General features: G+C 36.5%; 1 pseudogene; it reads left to right on the forward strand.

The window, feature by feature from the left end:
* Positions 1–17688: 17688 nt before the first annotated feature.
* On the forward strand, positions 17689–17775 carry LOC119234984 (U2 spliceosomal RNA; annotated as a pseudogene).
* The last annotated feature ends 1580 nt before the right edge of the window (positions 17776–19355 follow it).

Genomic DNA, 19355 nt, shown 5'->3' on the forward strand with positions numbered 1-19355 from the left:
ATTTCTCCAAAGCAAAAATGTCCAAGGCTTCTAGATGGATTAAAAAAGAAAAAGAAAAAAAAAAATCTTTCCTCTTTATCTCTTCCTAGGTAAGACCGAGATAAGGTAAGAGTTTTCTACTACAGTTCCAGAAAAATTCAACCTTTAGGATTTCATGACAAAAAAAAATCTTTGTTCATTAGAGCAATCATTGCCCAAGTGACAGAATCCCTGGGATCACTTTTGTTAACTTATCCAGTGCAGCTTTACTTTGCCTACTTGATTTAAGTCTTATGTACCTGATAAAGATATTGGCATTATCTGGCCCCAGGTATAGAATCATCCTATTCCTTACTATTTCCAGACAACTTTTTTCATTAATAATCTAAGTGTGTCTAATATTGAATGTTTGGTCATTGTAGATAATAGAGAAGGCAGAAAAGAGCTGAGGAAAGACTCTCAGACTTGATGCTTTTAGCACCCGTGGCATCTGAAGAATATGAATCTGTTAATGTTTCTCTTCAGAATCAATAGATTTAAAAAATGTATGTTAATATATGTTCCTTCTAATCTAGGGCTCCATGGAGAGGGCTTCCTTTATTTACAAACCTAAGGAAAGTAAAAGAGTAGTGTTAGGCCTCAGAGTATCAAGCAAATGGAATGGAAATAATTCTAAAACCTAAGTTTTTTCAATGACCAGGACTTACTGTTGACCACTGAAACAAAAACACCTGTGCATCCCTATTTCAGTGGTCTTTCTCCCAAGATTGCTATATAAAATAAAAAGGAATATCTTTCACTGACTTATTTCTTCTAAGGTCCATGTAAAAGAGGAAAATCTGAACATCATTGGTTAAATTATGGTATCTTGATAAAGAGAAAAATTGGAAAAGTAAGAATATTCCTGTGGCAAAATCACGAAAGTCAGTACAAAATTATTTTTGATAAGTAATATCCAGTAAGTCAAACATCCTCACCATTTGAGTTCTATCACTAAGCTGCTAAACTATCTGACTACCTAAATTTAGAGATCAATCATTTGGGTACTAAGAGAATTTGCAAAGATGGCTATCTTCAAAATCAGCTAAGCTCTCCCTCAATATGGCAATGAGGAAGCCTCACAAACAGATCCTCCTGCAAATCCTACCTTAAACTTGGGGCAACATACAAAATTCATGTCCTAAAACCTCTGGAGACTGAATACAAGTCAGGAAGATTTGGTGAGAAGCAAAATTGGAGCAAATGACTAGCAAGGAGTGAGTTCCTGTTTTTGTGGTTTTTCTTTTAGAGTAGCTAAAATTTTAATGGAAAGATTGCCATCTTTCTAACCAGATGAATCAGGAAAAGAAGTCTAGAGAGCCCAGAGTAACTAGAAAATGGGAGCAAAGATATAGAAGAGAGAAGTCCAAAGAAAGGTATCCTCAGCTTTTAAATCCTGCCGTCTCTGAAGTTCCCAAACTTTTCACTCAAGGAGAAAAATGAAAGCATTGTAAAACGAAGGTTTAAAGAACTGAATTAAGATCTGAGTTACCCGGCTCCCGCCATATTAGAGAAGAACAAAGACCCCGGGAGACGCGCACACAGCCCGGGGCTGCCGTAAGCCTGCGCGGAAACGCGGCGCGCTCGGGGAGCTTGAAAAGAAGTGCAGACCGATCGCGGCTGCCCAGGTACCCGCGCCTGAGACCTAGGCTTGCGGGAGACGACCTAGGCTTGCGGGGAGACGCGCGGGAGTCCTCACTGAGGTGAAGGTCCCTCCCTGAGTGAGCAGGAACCAGGCACCCGGCACGGAGCGGTGCAAAAGGCGCCATTCCTGCGCCACTGAACTGGGCTACAGCCCGCGTCCTGGAACTGAGGGCTTTGAACTGAGACCCGGGGGCACGAAAATTCGGGGCGTGGGTTCTCCACGACGGTGGGCACAAGGCAGACACAGCACCCCAAAGCTGTTGAGGTGTACCCTACCATTCCCGCTCTGTTCCTGTCCCACGGGGTGGGGGGGACGAAAAAACAGCCCCCAAGGACAATAGGAGAGATCTCTGGCGCCACCTAGTACCAGGAAAAAAAAAAGTCACTAACACCCATAGAACAGGAAATTTCTTAAGACTGCTTGAAAAGGGCAGAAGCTTCTGCAGTGGCCAGCCGGAAGTTATTCCACGCCAGGCCCCTTCCGACCAGCAGTCTGAGCCCACAGAGGGAGCAGGCACCCACGTCCGGGCAGACCGGGGGGCGCAGAAGAGTGTGCCTGAAACCGGAGGCGCAGGGACTGCATCCCGCTTCGCCATTTGAGAACAGGGACATTTCTTCAGTTAAAAACTGCCTAAACCAGCAGAAAGCTCCCCCAGAAGACAGAGATGGCTCCTGGAAGAGCCAGAGGGAGCGGAGAAGTTCACCCAAGATGTCAGTCAGTCCGAGCAACACAGTGTCCCAACGCATACGACAAATTAGAAAACAGACAGTAGGGGAGTAGAAGAACCACACGCAACCTAAAAACTCCTCAGGAAAGAAGCACACCACAAAAAGAAAACCACTCCCCAGATTGCAACGACAGCAACTTGGAAGAACTTCTGAGCCTTCCAGAAAGAGAATTTAAAATTGCCATGATTAAAAAAGTGATAGATCAGAAGAAGGAAATTGAGTCCCTAAGAGGGAAGTAAGAGAAATGCAGGAGATCAAAGAATTAATGGGGAACTAAAGAACTCTGGGAAAAGCAATGAAAGCAGAATAGATGAAATGGAAGAACGAATAAGTAATCTTGAAGACACAGAAATAAAAAGAACCAAAACAGAAAAGGAAAGAGAAGTACGAAGGAAAAAGAATGAAGAAAGACTTCGGGAACTATCTGACTCCATGAGGAAAGGAAATATAAGAGTTATAGGAATTCCAGAAGGAGAGGAGAGAGATGTAGGAACAGAGAAATATTCATGGATATAATTGAAGAGAACTTCCCAAATGAGAAGAAGGAGCTGAAAATTGATATACAAGAAGCAAGAAGAACACCAAACTTCCACGACGAAAGGAAAAACACAGCAAGACACATAATAGTAAAGCTCCCAAGAATCCAGGACAAGGAAAAAATAATGAAGCTGACAAGAGGAAGAAAACAGATAACATTCAAAGGAAACCAATCAGGCTGACATCAGACTTCTCTGAAGAAACACTACGGGCAAGGAGAGAGTGGAGGGACATAGTCAACAGACTCCAAGAAAACAGATGCCAACCAAGAATACTCTATCCCGCAAAGCTCTCTTTCCTCCATGAAGAAAGAATATGGACCTTCCCAGACAAAGAGAAACTCCGGAATTTCATTGCGACTAAACCCCCACTCCAAAAAATACTACAAGGAATCCTAAAGCCAGAACCTCAGAGGGACGAATAACAACGAAAGAAGACCAAAAAAAAAAAAAAAGTTATTAAAAGAATAAATAAATAAAATCAAAGGAAAGACAAACATAATGGCAAATACAGATGCTAACATATCAATATTAACTCTAAATGTAAATGGACTAAACTCTTCAATAAAAAGACACAGAGTTGCAGCCTGGATTAAGAAACAAAACCCAACCTTTTGCTGTCTCCAGGAAACACATTTAGCTACAAAAGATAAAAATAGGCTCAAAGTCAAAGGATGGAAAACAATCCTACAAGCAAATGGGCCAAAAAGAAAGCAGGAACAGCTATACTTATATCAGATAAAACAGACTTCAAACTCAAAAAAATAAAAAGAGACCCCAATGGTCACTACATTATGATTAAGGGGACAAGAAATAACACTCATTAACATATACTCACCAAACGAAAGAGCACCAAAATATATCAGACAACTGTTGTCCTCTCTGAAAACAGACATCAGAGAAAACACATATGTAGTGGGAGACTTCAACACACCACTATCAACAATGGATAGATCAACAAGACAAAAAATAAGTAAAGAAACTAAAGCTCTAAATAAGGACCTAGAGCATTTGGCTTAACAGACATCTATAGAACACTAAACCCAAAAAAAACGGAGTACACATTTTTCTCAAGCGCACACGGATCATTCTCCAGGATCGATCACATACTGGGGCACAAGACAAACATCAACAGATACACCAAGATTGAAATCATACCAACCATCTTTTCTGACCACGAAGGCATCAAACTAGAAATAAATCATAAAAAGAAGGCAAGGAACTATCCTACCTCATGGAGATTAAAAGCCACACTACTGGAAGACCACTGGACTAACGAGGAGATCAAAGAAGAAATTAAAAAATTCTTTGAATTGAATGACAAGGAGGACACCAATATCCTAAATGTATGGGATGCAGCAAAAGCAGTAATAAGAGGAAAATATATAGCAATAGAAGCTCACATCAAAAAACAAGAAAGAACTCAAAGAAACAACCTAATCTCGAAGCTCAAAGATCTAGAAAAAGAACAACAAAAAAACCCCAGAACCAGTAGAAGAAAAGAAATAATAAAAACCAAAGCAGAAATAAATGAAATTGAAACTAAAAAAACAATCCAAAAGATCAATGAAACCAAGAGCTGGTTCTTTGAAAAAATAAATAAAATAGACAAACCCCTAGCCAGGCTCACAAAGGAAAAAGGGAGAAAGCACAAATACACAGAATCATAAATGAAAGAGGAGAAATCACAACGGACACAGCAGAAATCAAAAGAATAATCAGTAACTACTATGAACAGTTATATGGAAACAAGTTCAACAATCTAGAGGAGATGGACAAATTCCTACAACTCTACAATCACCCAAAGCTAGATAAAGAAGAAATAGAACACCTAAACAGACCAATTACAAGCAGCGAAATTGAAATGGTAATTAAAAACCTCCCCAAAAACAAAAGCCCAGGACCTGATGGATTTACAAATGAATTCTACCAAACATTCAGAGACGAATTAGTGCCTATCCTTCACAAACTCTTCCAAAAAATTGAGAAGGAAGGGACAATACCAAACACGTTCTATGAAGCCAATATTACACTAATACCAAAACCGAATAAGGACAACACAAAAAAGGAAAACTATAGGCCAATCTCCCTAATGAACACTGATGCAAAAATCCTCAATAAAATTTTAGCTATCAGAATCCAACAATGTATCCATAAGATAATTCACCACGACCAAGTTGGATTCATTCCAGGGGCACAAGGATGGTTTAACATCCGAAAATCAATCAACGTTATCCAACACATCAACAAAAAGAATATAAAAACCATATGATAATATCAATAGATGCTGAGAAAGCTTTCGACAAAGTGCAACACCCATTCATGATAAAAGCCCTTGAAATTCTTGGGATACAAGGAACATACCTCAACATCATAAAGGCCATCTATGACAAGCCAACAGCCAGTATCATTCTCAATGGTGAAAAGCTGAAAGCAATTCCATTAAGATCTGGAACAAGACAAGGATGTCCACTCTCACCACTGCTTTTCAATGTAATACTGGAAGTCCTAGCCAGAGCAATAAGACAAGAGAAAGACATCCAAGGAATCCAAATAGGAAAAGAAGAAGTCAAACTATCACTATTTGCAGATGATATGATAATATACATAGAGAACCCCAAAATCTCCACAGAAAAACTAATTCAACTCATCAATCATTCAGTAAAGTGGCAGGATACAAAATCAACACGCAAAAGTCAGTAGCCTTCCTATACACAAACAATAAATCTGAAGAAGAAGAAATCAAAAAAACCACCCCTTTTATTATCGAAACAAAAAAAATCAAATATTTGGGAATAAATCTAACAAAAGAGGTAAAGGACCTATACAAAGAAAACTATAAAACACTGTTAAAAGAAATAGAAGAAGACACAAAGAAATGGAAAGACATCCCCTGCTCATGGATTGGAAGAATAAACATTATTAAAATGGCCATCCTACCAAAAGCAATATACAGATTCAATGCTATTCCAATCAAAATCTCAATGGCATTCTTCAAAGAAATAGAACAATTATTGATGAAATTCATATGGAATCACCAAAAACCCGAATAGCCAAAGCTCTACTGAAAAAAAAAAGAAGGAAATGGAGGCATCACACTCCCAGACTTCAAACTATACTACAAAGCCATAATCATCAAAACTGCATGGTATTGGAACAAGAACAGACATACAGACCAATGGAATCGAATAGAAAATCCAGAAATAAACCCACAGATTTATGGTCAACTAATCTTTGACAAAGGAGCAAAGACTATGCATTGGAGCAAAGAAAGTTTGTTCAATAAATGGTGCTGGGAAAACTGGGTCGCTACATGCAAAAGAATGAAGCTTGACCACTACCTCACACCATACACAAAAATCAACTCAAAATGGATTAAAGAACTAGACATAAGACCTGAAACCATAAAATACATAGAAGGAAATATAGGCGAAACACTACGGGATTTGCACATCAAAGACATCTTTACAGACACATCACCCAAAGCAGTGATAGTGAAGAGAAAGATAAACAGCTGGGACTACATCAAATTAAAGAGCTTCTGCACAGCAAAAGAGACAATAACAAAAACAAAGAGAAACCCCACCAACTGGGAGAACATTTTTGCACCCAACACTAATGATAAAGGACTGATCACAAAAATCTGCAAAGAGCTGATGAGACTCAGCAACAACAAAGAAAATAATCCAGTCAAAAAATGGGCAGAAGAGCTAAAAAGAAACTTCTCTGAAGAGGAAATGCAAATGGCCAACAGACATATGAAAAAATGTTCAACATCACTTGTAATCAGGGAAATGCAAATCAAAACTACCATGAGATACCATCTCACACCAGTGAGAATGGCACATATTAAAAAAACTAGCAACAACAAATGTTGGCGAGGATGTGGAGAAAAAGGAACTCTTGTGCACTGTTGGTGGGAGTGCAAACTGGTCCAACCACTATGGAGAGCTGTGTGGAGATTTCTGGACCTACTAAACATAGAGCTTCCATATGATCCAGCAATTCCACTCCTAGGTATTTACCCAAAGGACACAGAAACATCAATTCCAAAGAGCACCTGCACTCCTATGTTTATAGCAGCACTGTTTACAATAGCTAAGCTTTGGAAACAACCCAAATGCCCAAAAATAGATGACTGGATCAAGAAGATGTGGTACATATATACCATGGAATATTACTCAGCATTCAAAAAAGATAAACACATGCAATTTGCAGCAACATGGATGGCGCTGGAAGGGATCATGCTCAGCGAAATAAGCCAAAAAGAAAAAGAAAAATACCGGATGGTCTCACTCATAGCAGGAATCTAGAAAACTTAAATAAGGGACCAGGAAAATGAATATAAGAAAGTGAAAATCAAAATCAACAAAAAACTATGAACCAGAGACACTTGTTGGGGGGTGGGGGGCGGGAGGGGAAGGATTGGGGTCAGAATGGGGCGTTTGCAATTGTATGGGGGAATATAAAATAAAATTTAATATTAAAAAAAAAAAAAAAAAAAAAAAAAAAAAAAAGATCTGAGTTACCACCCACCAGATGTGAAAATTTTCAGTCCAGCCAATTTAATCATCCATTGAATTAATTTGCTAGGATTGTCCAATAATACAGAGTGATACAGATCAGATGGCTGAAACAACAGAAATTTATTTTCCCACAATTCTTGAGGTTTTTTGCCCAAAAGAAAGGAGTTGACATGGCTGGTTTCTTCTGAAGTCTCCTGTATTGGTTATCTTCTTCCTGTATCTTCACAAGATTTCCCTCTGCATGCCTATGTTCAGAAGCACTATCTAAAAGGATCTGTAATGGACTACAGTTCACAGTAATGACCTTATTTTAATTTAATTACTTCTTTAAAAACTACTACATACAGTCAAATTCTATGGTACTGAGGATAAGAAATGAAGCATAAGGATTTGGGGGGAACACAATTCAACACATAACACCTACTATACATTGATAATCTTAAAGCAATATAACAAAATCCAGAATGTTGGCAGCAAAAGATTGAAAATATTTATTTATCTATAATAAAATACCTCAACATATGAAGATACAAGAAGGTATGACTCAAATTCAGAAGAAAAATCACTCTATGCTAGTCCCAAGTACACCAGAGGTTAGAATTATAAGATAAGGACTATGAAGCAGAAATCATAAGTATGCACAGTGAGATATGCAAAAATATGCCTAAAACTGTGTGACTATAAGACAACTCAGCAAGGAAATATAAAATATTAAATCAAACGAAATGAATATAGTTCAGTTACATTTATAGCAAGGGGAGACAGTGGACAAAGGGAAAACTATAAGGTGGAGGATAGAATTGGCATTTTAGTAGCAAGCTTCAAGTATTTTATACCCATGTTTATTTCCAGTGATGCATGCCTGAAACTTGTATAATATTATATTGCAAAGCTATGTCAATTTTTAAAAAAAGAAAAATTTTAAAGAGTACATTAACATCAAAAATATTATAACTCAGAATAGTCAAACAAGATACACATAAGAACTTAATAGGGAAGAATAATAAAACTTTGATGAGGGAAATTTTGAAAGGCCTATAAAGACCATATTCATCAACTGGAAGCTTCAAAATTGTAAAATTGTCAAATGTTCCAAGTTGGTTTATAGATTCAATACAATCACAATCAGAATCTCAAAAGGTTAGACTGTAGAACTTGATGAGCAAATTCTAAAATTTATTCAGATGAAATAAATAAAAAATTGCAATTACACACCTGAAAAAAATAAGTTGGGTTGGTTTCTCATACGTATCAGATATTACATAATATTATAATGTCACAATGATAAAGATAATGGTATCGGATATATATGGGTCATTTTATGCAAAAAAGGAGAACAATATTTCCAGATACAGATCTTCATTAGGTGATTGGTTTACAATAGCTGTCATCACAATTAACTGAAAGGAACAGTCTTCAAGAATGATGCTGAGGGGCCTCCCCTGGTGATGCAGCGGTTGAGCGCTGGGCTTCAAAGCTGCCTGCAGCCTCTGCAGCACCAGTTAGATCTGCGGCCACGGACGAGAGTCCCACATGGCTTGCAGACCTCTCCTGCCACACCCGCTGCTCCCCTCAGCAGTATATTTCATCAATCTGCCTGTTCTATTCCCCTCTCTGGCTCTGGTGAATTCTCTCACCCTCCAGTGCTTCTGACTGTACCCAGTGCTTGTATAAATAAATAAATCTCTTTTTAAAAAATGATGCTGAGACAATGAAAAAGCCATATAATTTTTAAATAATTTTAATTTTTTTCCTAACACTATTTATAGAAATCATCAATTTGATGTTTATCAGCCACATACATGAAAAAGTGTACATTATAATTTTTTTTAAATATCATGGGAGAACATAATTTTTTTTTTAATATCATGGGAGAACACTTTATAGTTCCAGGTTAAGAAAAGTTTTCTAGTCAAGTTACACACAAAAGAACACCCCACCAATATTTTTATGGTACCTCTCAAAAAAGTGTATTAAAATAACATCATTTTATAATATTACATGGGTTTTAGGATTACAGCATTAAAACTCAACATCTGGATATACTACTTTTTTAATCAATTTGTCAGTCATTTACATGTCTATGTAGCTTTGGGGTTACATTTTTACTCTTTCATATGTGCACATGCTTCATGCACCCTCCATCAAACCTCCCATAACCTCTCCCATCCTTTCCTTTCCATATCTCCTCTTTCCCCCGCAACCCTGTTCCCTCTGGTAACCAGAGTATATTTCATAGAGTTTAAGAATTGAAAAACCCACTAATCCTAAAGAAACAAACAGGAGAATAATGTCAGCAAGATAGGGAAATAGGTATTTCCTGACTTCAGCTGCCCTCACAAAAAGACAGCTAGTAAATTCTCATATATAAGAAGGCTTCATGAAGATTCCAGAACCTGGAGGTAAGGTTGAAACATCTTTTGGGCCATAAAATACACACACACACACACACACACACACACACACACACGAAGTGGTTTCAGTTTGACTTCATCACCCATCCTTAAGCCCAGAAGCCATCACCTTGGGCCTACAATTTCTACAGTGTGTAAAGAAGAGTCCAAGGTAAACACCCAGTTTTTTGGGGAGGTCCACTTAAATATTGCACCATGGAAGTCCCTTGGGGAAATCTGCTAGAGACAGAAAAGGGAGGGTGAAGCTCACAGCCACAAGCATGTAGAATATGGAAAACTATATTCCTACTGATCTTGGTGCCAGAGCAGACATCCCAAACAGTGGCTCTGCTCATTTTCAGAGTTGAGCTGGTGACCCTGCCTGGCTGTGGTACTGGTGGGCCATTCTGACAGGTTGAGACACAATTCAGCAGGGAATCAAGTGACTGGTCCTGCCCAACAGTTGAATGTAGCCCTCCAGGCCCTCTAGTCAGTAAGCCTGCCTAGAAAATTAGTCATTAAAAAGAAGGCTTTCTTACCATTTGCAACAACACATGGATGAATTGGAAGTTATTATGCTAATGAAATAAGGCAAATGGAGAAATAATGTTACTGTACAATCTCACTTATAAGTGGAATCTTAAAATTCCTGAATCAAAGAAACCATGAGCGATAATAAATGATTTTTGTTTGTTAAGCATTAGGGTTCCTTGTCACACAGCAAAAGCTAATTAATTCAACTAATTACTTCACTGGATCTTGTGAGGATTAAATTAGATTATGCAAGTAAAGTGTTTAGCATAATGCCTGAAATAGAATAAGCACTAAATACATACTAGCTGCTAATGTTGGATGAAGTTCTGAGCAAAATTGAGAGTGACACAGGGTTCAGGATCCAGGAAATCTGAAAGCAATGAAGAGTATGTAAATTTCTAGTGGTCTAGCTGTATTACAGCGATGGTGTCCCAAAAGTAGAAAAGTTATTTTTTTTTAATTTATATATGTATTACACCTGGTGCATGTTTGTGAGTGGGAATGTGGATAGATATTTCAGGATTCCCATAAGTCCGTTACTGCAGAAGGTTTGTCCTTGTTCAGTGGACTAGTAAATGAAATGTATTTTGAAACAAGAAATGCTTTTTTCTATTTCACGTTTTCATTTTTGGCAATTCCTTTATAAAGTAGTCATGACCCAGAGCTGATTAAAAGATGTTTGTAGGTGTGGAAAAGCATGTTAGGTTCTGAATAAATTCTGTGCTCCTTCTTACTTCTGGTCCTGACATTGCCCACTGAATTCATTTTTATAAAGTTCTTGGGAGTTGGTAAGTCTCATGTGAAAATTGATGGAGCCAGAAGAAAAATACTGTATTGATTTTAAAAGGAGAGTAAAATGCACGACTAAAATCTTAATAAGGTCAATAGATGAATATTACTTTCATTCCAGATTCCTCTAGTAAGACAGGAAAGGAAGGAGGGGGAGAATCTAGCAATCTAGGAAGTCAAAAAGGAGCAAAATCAAATTCATGCAGAGCTCAAAGGAGACAAGTAACCTTTGTTCTAAATAAAACATGGGATCCTCCCAGACAGGCACATTAGAGAAGAACACAGATCAATTAACCAGGGCCAAACACCAGAGCAAATACATGAGTTCCCTAGGTATACCTGAATTTCAAAATAAAAAGTTGTTCTCAGGTTGAACTATAATTCAAAGTTATTTTTGAAGTTTTCATACTTGAAGATAATAGCCCAGTGTGATTGGTAAGATGAAACAATGCTTTGAAACTCACACTCGTCTCTTCTCTGAAACATATTTTGATAGTGCATTACTGGAAAAGATGCAATTGAAAATCATGGAATGGTTGAAGAGATGAGTCACCATTTGATGTGATTTTTGTTAGCCTGTGTAGCAGGTCACATTAAGCAGTGTAAGGATCAACTTTTTCCTCCTAAATCTACCTTGCCTCTTAGCCTATTCTTCTAAGTTCACTAGGCAGTGGCTTTCAAAGTTTTCTTCCATCAGTCACTGTAATAATTACATTTTACCTTGTGACCCAGAATGTCCACATGTCCATATATGCACATCAGCATAACTAAAACTAAAGTTTTCTGAAGCAATACCTCCTAATCATGTATAATGCCCTCAGTTTATTTTTTTTTTATTCTGCTCTCTTTTAGAGTATTCTTTTTCTTTTTATTTTGGTTGTAACTCAGTAAATTAATTACGTAACTTATTAGTAAACTCAAGGAATTAGTAAACTTTAGGAAAAAAGATAGGAATTTTTTGAACACCTCACAAATATAGCCAAAATAAGATAATTGCTAAAAGATTACTTGATAAAGAAAAACATGACTAATATGAGACTTATTCAAATGGAGTGCACAAAGAAGTCTTTTTCTACAAAGATGAAACTAAGCCAAGTTCTATAGACTATTAGTTGCTCTCCTGTAATTGTTTTCTTCCTTTTCCATTTCAGTGTAGTCTTAACTAGGGTCATGATTCCCTAACTAACTATTCTATTTCTCAGTTCCTTTGCTGCCAAATGTAGCCAGGGGACTAAATTCTCATCAATGCAATGTGAGCAAAAGCAATTTGTACCATTTCTCGGTATTGTTCTTTTTAAAATTATTGTGATAGGAACACTTAAAATGAGATCTACCCTCTACAAAATTTGAAGTGTTCAATACGGTATAATTGGATATGCACGCCCCTCAGCTTTCTCCTCTGCCATTTGGCTGAGAGAGGGTATACACTGAGACTTGAACCTAGAAATATGTCATGTGTGAGAATCACTGAGCTGCCGACCAAATCTGGATCAACAATCTGTTTTTGGGTCCTTACATGAAAATGAGATAAAATTCCATACTGTGTTAATCTAAGCTATTGCAGGTACTCTTTGTTCTGTCCAAAACATGAAATAATGTAAGAATTTAAAATAAACAAAAGTAATCATTTGAAGGTTGGGGTACAGGTAGTAGCTGAGAGGTTGGGAGTGTTAAAGACAGAACAGTACGTACAAAGCTCCCAAGGCTGAGAAGATTTCTAGTATTTTGGGGAACAAAGAGATTTATGTGCCTAGCATGTAATATATGAATGAAGAGTGAAAAAGATGAGATTGAATGAAATATATGAGAACAAAGCTTAACATCATGTTTTAAATAGGAATGATATTCTGTCAAGATGGATTTGGAATTCCATGCCACCCTATATTAAATATCTTGAACACTAAGAAAGGGAGAAAAATCTACTAAGTAGAATCAAGGGGAAATTAGTAGAATCTACTAATAGTAGAATTCTACTAATTAGTAGAATCTACTAATCTACTACTTAGTAGAATCTACTAAGTAGAAACAAGAGGAAAAGTTAGAGCAGACATTTTGAAATACAGAGGATTATAAAAGATTAACATGAACATCTATAGGCCAGCAAATTGGAATAGCCTAGAAGAAATGGACAGATTCTTAGAAACCTAACACCCTCCAGGACAGAATTGGGAAAAAAAAATGAAACACCTTCCTGGACCAATTACAAGCAAGGAAATTGAAACAGTAATCAAAAGCCCCTCAAAAACAAGCGCCCAGGCCCAGCTGATTTCACTAGTGAGTTCTACCAGACTTTCAAAGACAAACTATTACCTATTTTTCTCAAACTTTTCTGAAAACTGAGAAAGAGAGAATACTCACAAACACAATCTATGAGGCAATCATCATTCTGATACCAAAATCTGACGAAGATGTTACAAAAAATGAAAATAACAGACAAATATTGCTGATAAACAGATGGAGAAGTTCTCAATGAAATTTTAGCAAATGGAATTCAACAATATATCAAAAGGATGATACATTATGATCAAGTATGGCTCATTCAAGGTGCACAAAGATGGTTCAACAGCTGAAAACCCATCAATGTAATTCACCACATTAATAAAAGGAAAGATTTGAAAACATATTATCATATTGATAAATGCATAGAATACATTTGGTAAGATTCAGCATCTATTTATGATTTTAAAAAACCTAAAAAAATGAGAATTGATGGAACATAGCTCAGTATAACAAAGACCATATGCCACCAGCCCACAGCAAAACATCATACTGAATGGTGAAAGACAGAAAGCTTTTTGTCTAAGATCTGGTATAGACCAGGATGTCCATTTTCACAACTACTCATCAAATTAGTATTAGAAGTCCTACTGAGATCAGTTAGGAAACAGAAAGTTATCAAAGGAATCCAAATTGAAAAAGAAGAGGTGAAATTACCACTATTTGCAGATGACATGATAATATACACAGAAAACCCTAAAAACTCCTGGAAAAACTAATTGAAATAATACATCAATATAGTAAAGGGACAGGGTACAAAATTAATTTACAGGAATCAGTCACATATCTACATGCAAACAAACTAGAAGAAAAAGAAATCAAGGAAACAATCCCATTCACAATCACAAGTTTCTAGGAATAAACTTAATGAAGAGTTGAAGGATCTATAAATGAAAAATATAAGATATTATTAAAGGAAATTGAAGTCACAGGACATGGAAATTATTCTCTGCTCATGGACTAGAGGAATTAACATTTTTAAAATGGCCAGCTTACCCAAATCAATATACAGTCAATGCAATTTCTATCAAGCTTCAAAGAAATAGAACAAACATTACTGAAATTCTTATGAAACCACAAAAGTCCCCAAATAGCCAAAATAATCCTAACCAAAAAGAGGAAGCATGATAGTATCATATCCCAAAATCAAAATATACTGCAAAGTTATGGTACTGAAAGAAAAACAAACATATGGAACAATGGAATAGAACTGAGATCACAGAAATACACCCACATTATGGCAGTTAATATACAATGAAGGAGACAAGAGGACACACTGAAGAAAGGAGAGTGTCTTCAACAAACAGTGTTGGGAAATGTGGACACAAGAAAAATAATGAAACTAGACCACCACTTCATAGCCTACACATACACATACACACACACTCTGAAAATGGGTGAAAGACATGAATAAAAGACCCAAAACCATAAAATACATTAAAGAAAGCATAAGCAAATCACTCCACAATATCGACTTCAGTAATGTCTCTGTGGCTTTGTATCCATATGAAACAAAAGTAAATACAAATAAATGGACCAACATCAAACTATAAAGTTCCTGTACTACAAAAGTTGTCAATAAATCAAAAAATGTACCCAAACTAAATAGGAAAAAATGTTTGCACATCATACATCAGACAAAGGTCTTCCATCCAAGATCTACAAAGAAAGCAATACAAGTCAACAAAAACAATCCAGTCAAATAAAAATGTGCAGAAGACCTACATAAACACTCGTCCAAAGAAAATATAAAGAAGGCCAACAGGCATATGAAAAAATCCTAATCACTTATCATCAGGGAAATCAAAACCACAATGAGATACCACCTCACAACAGTGAAAATGGCAAATATCATTAAAAGCAGAAACAAGTGTTGGCAAGGATGTATTTTTTAAAAAAGGAACATTTTTATACTATTGGTAGAACTGGAGACTTGTCAAATACCTATGAAAAATTGTGGAAGTATCTCAGAATACTAAAAATAGATCTACTATATAATTCAGTAATTCCACTTGTAGATATCTAGCCAAAGAATGCAAAAACACTAATTTGAAGAGATATACACACTCTGTTCATTGCAGCACTATTTACAATAGATGAGTTATAGAAACAATCAAAGTGCCTAAAAACAGAGGAGCAGATTTTTTAAATGTTGTATATACAGACAATGGAATACAATTCCGTTATAAAAAAGATGAACTCTTTTCATTTACAACAACAGATAATTCTATGTGAAATAAGTCAGAAGGAGAAAAACAAATACTTGGTGGTTGCTCTTATATGTAGAATACAGAGAAGCAAAACAAAAGGTCAGATAAAATCAAACCAGTAAGAAGCCCTAGACAACTGACTGGAATTGAGGCTGCCAGAGGGAGGAGGAAAAACACAGTAGGGATGGGTGCACAATGGACTATGGGGCAGGGCTGTGGGTGTCTTGGTGGTGGCTGTGGTGTGGTGGATGTGTCTGAGGAGGTGTAAACTTATGCCTCTGATATATAAACCAGTGTTACCACAAAAAAATAATTAGACAATTAGGGACTTGGGCATCTAGAAAAATGAATGTTCACAAAACAGTAAAATTGCTGTCTTCATTACATTGTTAGGAGAGATGAAGGAAACAAATGCAATTTCAAATAAATGCTCAAATAAAGTATTAAGAGGGTACAGCAGGGTTCTGTTAAGATTCTTCTGTTTGTGGAACCACTGTAGGAAGAACAAAAGCTGAGTTTGGGAGAACTGGAGATGTAATCTTGGGTACCTTTAGTAATTTCTCTCAATTACCTTAAAATAAATATATGTTAAGTAAAGGTGACCCTAAGATTTTTCAATAACAATCAGCAGGCCATCATGAACAGTGCCTGGTATATATTAGGTGCTTGATTCTTATTCTTTCTCTTCTCTTTGATTTATTCTTAATCTCTGAACAATCAGCCACTCCTTTTTTAAAGACTTAATGGGGAATTTCTATAGTAGTTCGAATTCTGATAAGACAAGTACTTTTAAGTCTTTGTCCTATAAGAAGGTAAATATTTTCCGCACTATTCCATAAAGGACTGAGCCATAGAGATATTGTGAATTTTGTTTGTACTAATTTTTGTAAGGAGCCACATCATTGCTTTACTGGCTATTTAGGACAATTAATGTCAATGTCCATTTTTGTTTATTGTTATGAAGTAAAATTAGTTCTATCCCAGTCAGTTCAAACCACAACAATATAATCTAATTTACTTTCACTTTCATAGCTTATTTCAGCAGTCTTTTATGCTAAACCTGCCGGTAAATCAAATTTAATATTGAATACTTTAATATCTGCAAGTGTAAGATTCTGCTTTTATTTTAATGTCAATATGTCCAGCTTGTATAGGTCTTTAAAATGATTTGCAGAACATCCTGCTGCCATGCAGAGATGAAAAATATTTAATAATACTAAAACAAAATCTGTTTTCATTGATAGAAATTTCAAGCTGTTTTCTCAAAAATGATCTAATGTAATATAAGGAGTATGAAGGATTTAAACACAAAGATTGTCTAATTAGCTGGATATATTTGAAATTATACCACCAGGTTTGTATACATGAGGAAAAACGGGTTGCTATTTTCAACTATGATAAAATTCTTAGAACAGGGTAATTTCTATTATTTTTAGCAGGGTTTGCATGAGAACTGCAGGTCTCTAATTTATCAGTATTTGAAAATCATGTTTTCACAGTTTTTTTTTTTTTAATATACTCATGAAAATCTGTGAGAAACTCATTAGATGAACTAAAAAATTCTTCAGAGTGGTGACAAAATAAACATTACTTAGGCATTTTGGGTGGAACTTGATCCATGGTCATCATTCCACTAAAAGAAAAAACACTTCTCTCTGACAAACCACTCATCTGAGCCACTAAAGGCCTGCCATAGCTCATAAATTCTATGAATAGCTACATGAGGAAAAAACAGGATGTAGCATTTTGGGTGACTGGGCCATTGATTAAGCCTCAATTTTAATCTGGAAAAAAACACAGTCCATTAAATTCCTCCCCAAAATAACAGCAGAGATATTTTTTATGGAAATAACTTCCGGTAACAATATTCTGCCTCCTGGAACTTTCCGGAAACAATTCTTCATAATTGAGCCTTATAGATTAACTTATATTTAACACATTTGATTTTGAACTTCATGATCTTTATTAAATAGAATATATAGACCAGAATTTACTCTTCAGTGATGAGTCAAGGCTATCATTTTGTAAAACAATCGCTTCTCGGCCTTTTGGCTAAGATCAAGTGTAGTATCATTTTGTAAAATAATCATCCTAACCTGTTATGATATAGAGACCTTCTCAAAGGTCATGGAGATTGACCCCACACTAAATAACATTAGATGATCATGCATTTATATTTTTGAGTCATTGTATACAGTGGTAATTTCTTTATATCCTTTCATTTCCCCATGGCCCTACTTTGTTGCTTTCAGAGACAGTGCAAAGTGGGTTGGAGACCAGCAAATCATATTTGGAATCTTTGCTCTATGACTTAGCAGCATTCAAACAACTTCCTTAGCTTTCTGGACTTCAGTTTTCTCAAATACAAAATGGCATATTATACCACTAACAGGAAGAAAATGGAGATAAATACTCAGAATAGTTCTTACTCTAAATTTATTTTCTCATATTTCTGATGAGAATGTTAAGGTAACCAAGGTTATCTCCTTGAATTTTGCTACCATTTCAGCTTAATGGCAGAGAAATGTGTTTTATTTGGTTAAAATAGTCTACTTGCACATAAAGTTTAATTTTTTTAAAGATATATTCATTTATGCATACAAGAGCTGAGGTACAGGCCAGGGATGCAGGGGGGTGAGAGGATTCACCAGAGACAGAGTAGAGAACAGAACAGGCGGACTGACTGAAATACACTGCTGAGGGGAGCAGTGTACGAGACAGGAGAGGTCTGCTTTGCCATGCGGGTTTCTCTCTCGCCGACAGGGCATGGAACTCATGCTTCAGAGGCTGCAGATTGCTTCATAGTGTGGTGCTTAACCCCTTGCACCACCAGGAAGGCCCTAATGTTTAATTTTAATTTAATCTTAGAAATGCAAGAATTTAAGTCAGAGAAATTTTCAGGTTTTCTTAGTCACACTACAAATGCCAGAATCCACAGGTGCCAGGTCTTATGATTTCATTGCTTAATTCATAGCTCAACATATCCAAGGTTGCATGGAAAAGCCTGTGTTAGTAAGGCTTACATTTTGGTTCCACTCTTGATAAGCAAAGATTAAGGAACTTATTATATTCAAGATCTTGAGGAAAAGATGGTACCTTAGTTTCATAGTCTTCTATTCTTTCAACTAAGACAGATTCTTTGAACTGAGTCCAGAGATCAGAGTTCTAATCCTGGTCCTGCTATTTACTATCTGTGTCATCTAGGGCTGGTTGATGAACTTATCTGGAGTTCAAGTTCCTCATCAGTCATATCACAAAGGGCAACTGAATTGGATAAAATAGTCCTTACAAGCTCTGGACTCCTTTAGTTTTACTGTAATGATCCACATGCTAATATTGCCTCAATGTTCACACCAATTTCCTTAATGCCCAGCTTATACTCTTAACAGTTTCATCCAGTGAATTTTATCAGGTGATGAATATTGCATCCGGAACTCTTTGCCTAATCTCTTCAGATTATGGTTAGAAAGAGAATATAGAGAATGACATCCTATCAGTCTGATTATTTGTGCTGAAAAAGTTGTAGGTATGAGCATCTGTTATGTGTCTACTTTTAGACACTGAGAAATTTAATACCTAAAACAGTTAAAATCTTGGGCCTCCCCTGGTGGCGCAGCGGTTGAGCACTGGGCTGCGAAGCTGCCTGCAGCCTCTGCAGCGCCAGTTTCATCCCCGGCCACCAGCGAGGGTCCCACAAGG

This window comes from Talpa occidentalis, unplaced genomic scaffold, assembly GCF_014898055.3.
Source record: "Talpa occidentalis isolate TD23 unplaced genomic scaffold, MPIMG_talOcc4v2.1 talOcc4.8, whole genome shotgun sequence".
Taxonomy (NCBI): Eukaryota; Metazoa; Chordata; class Mammalia; order Eulipotyphla; family Talpidae; genus Talpa; species Talpa occidentalis.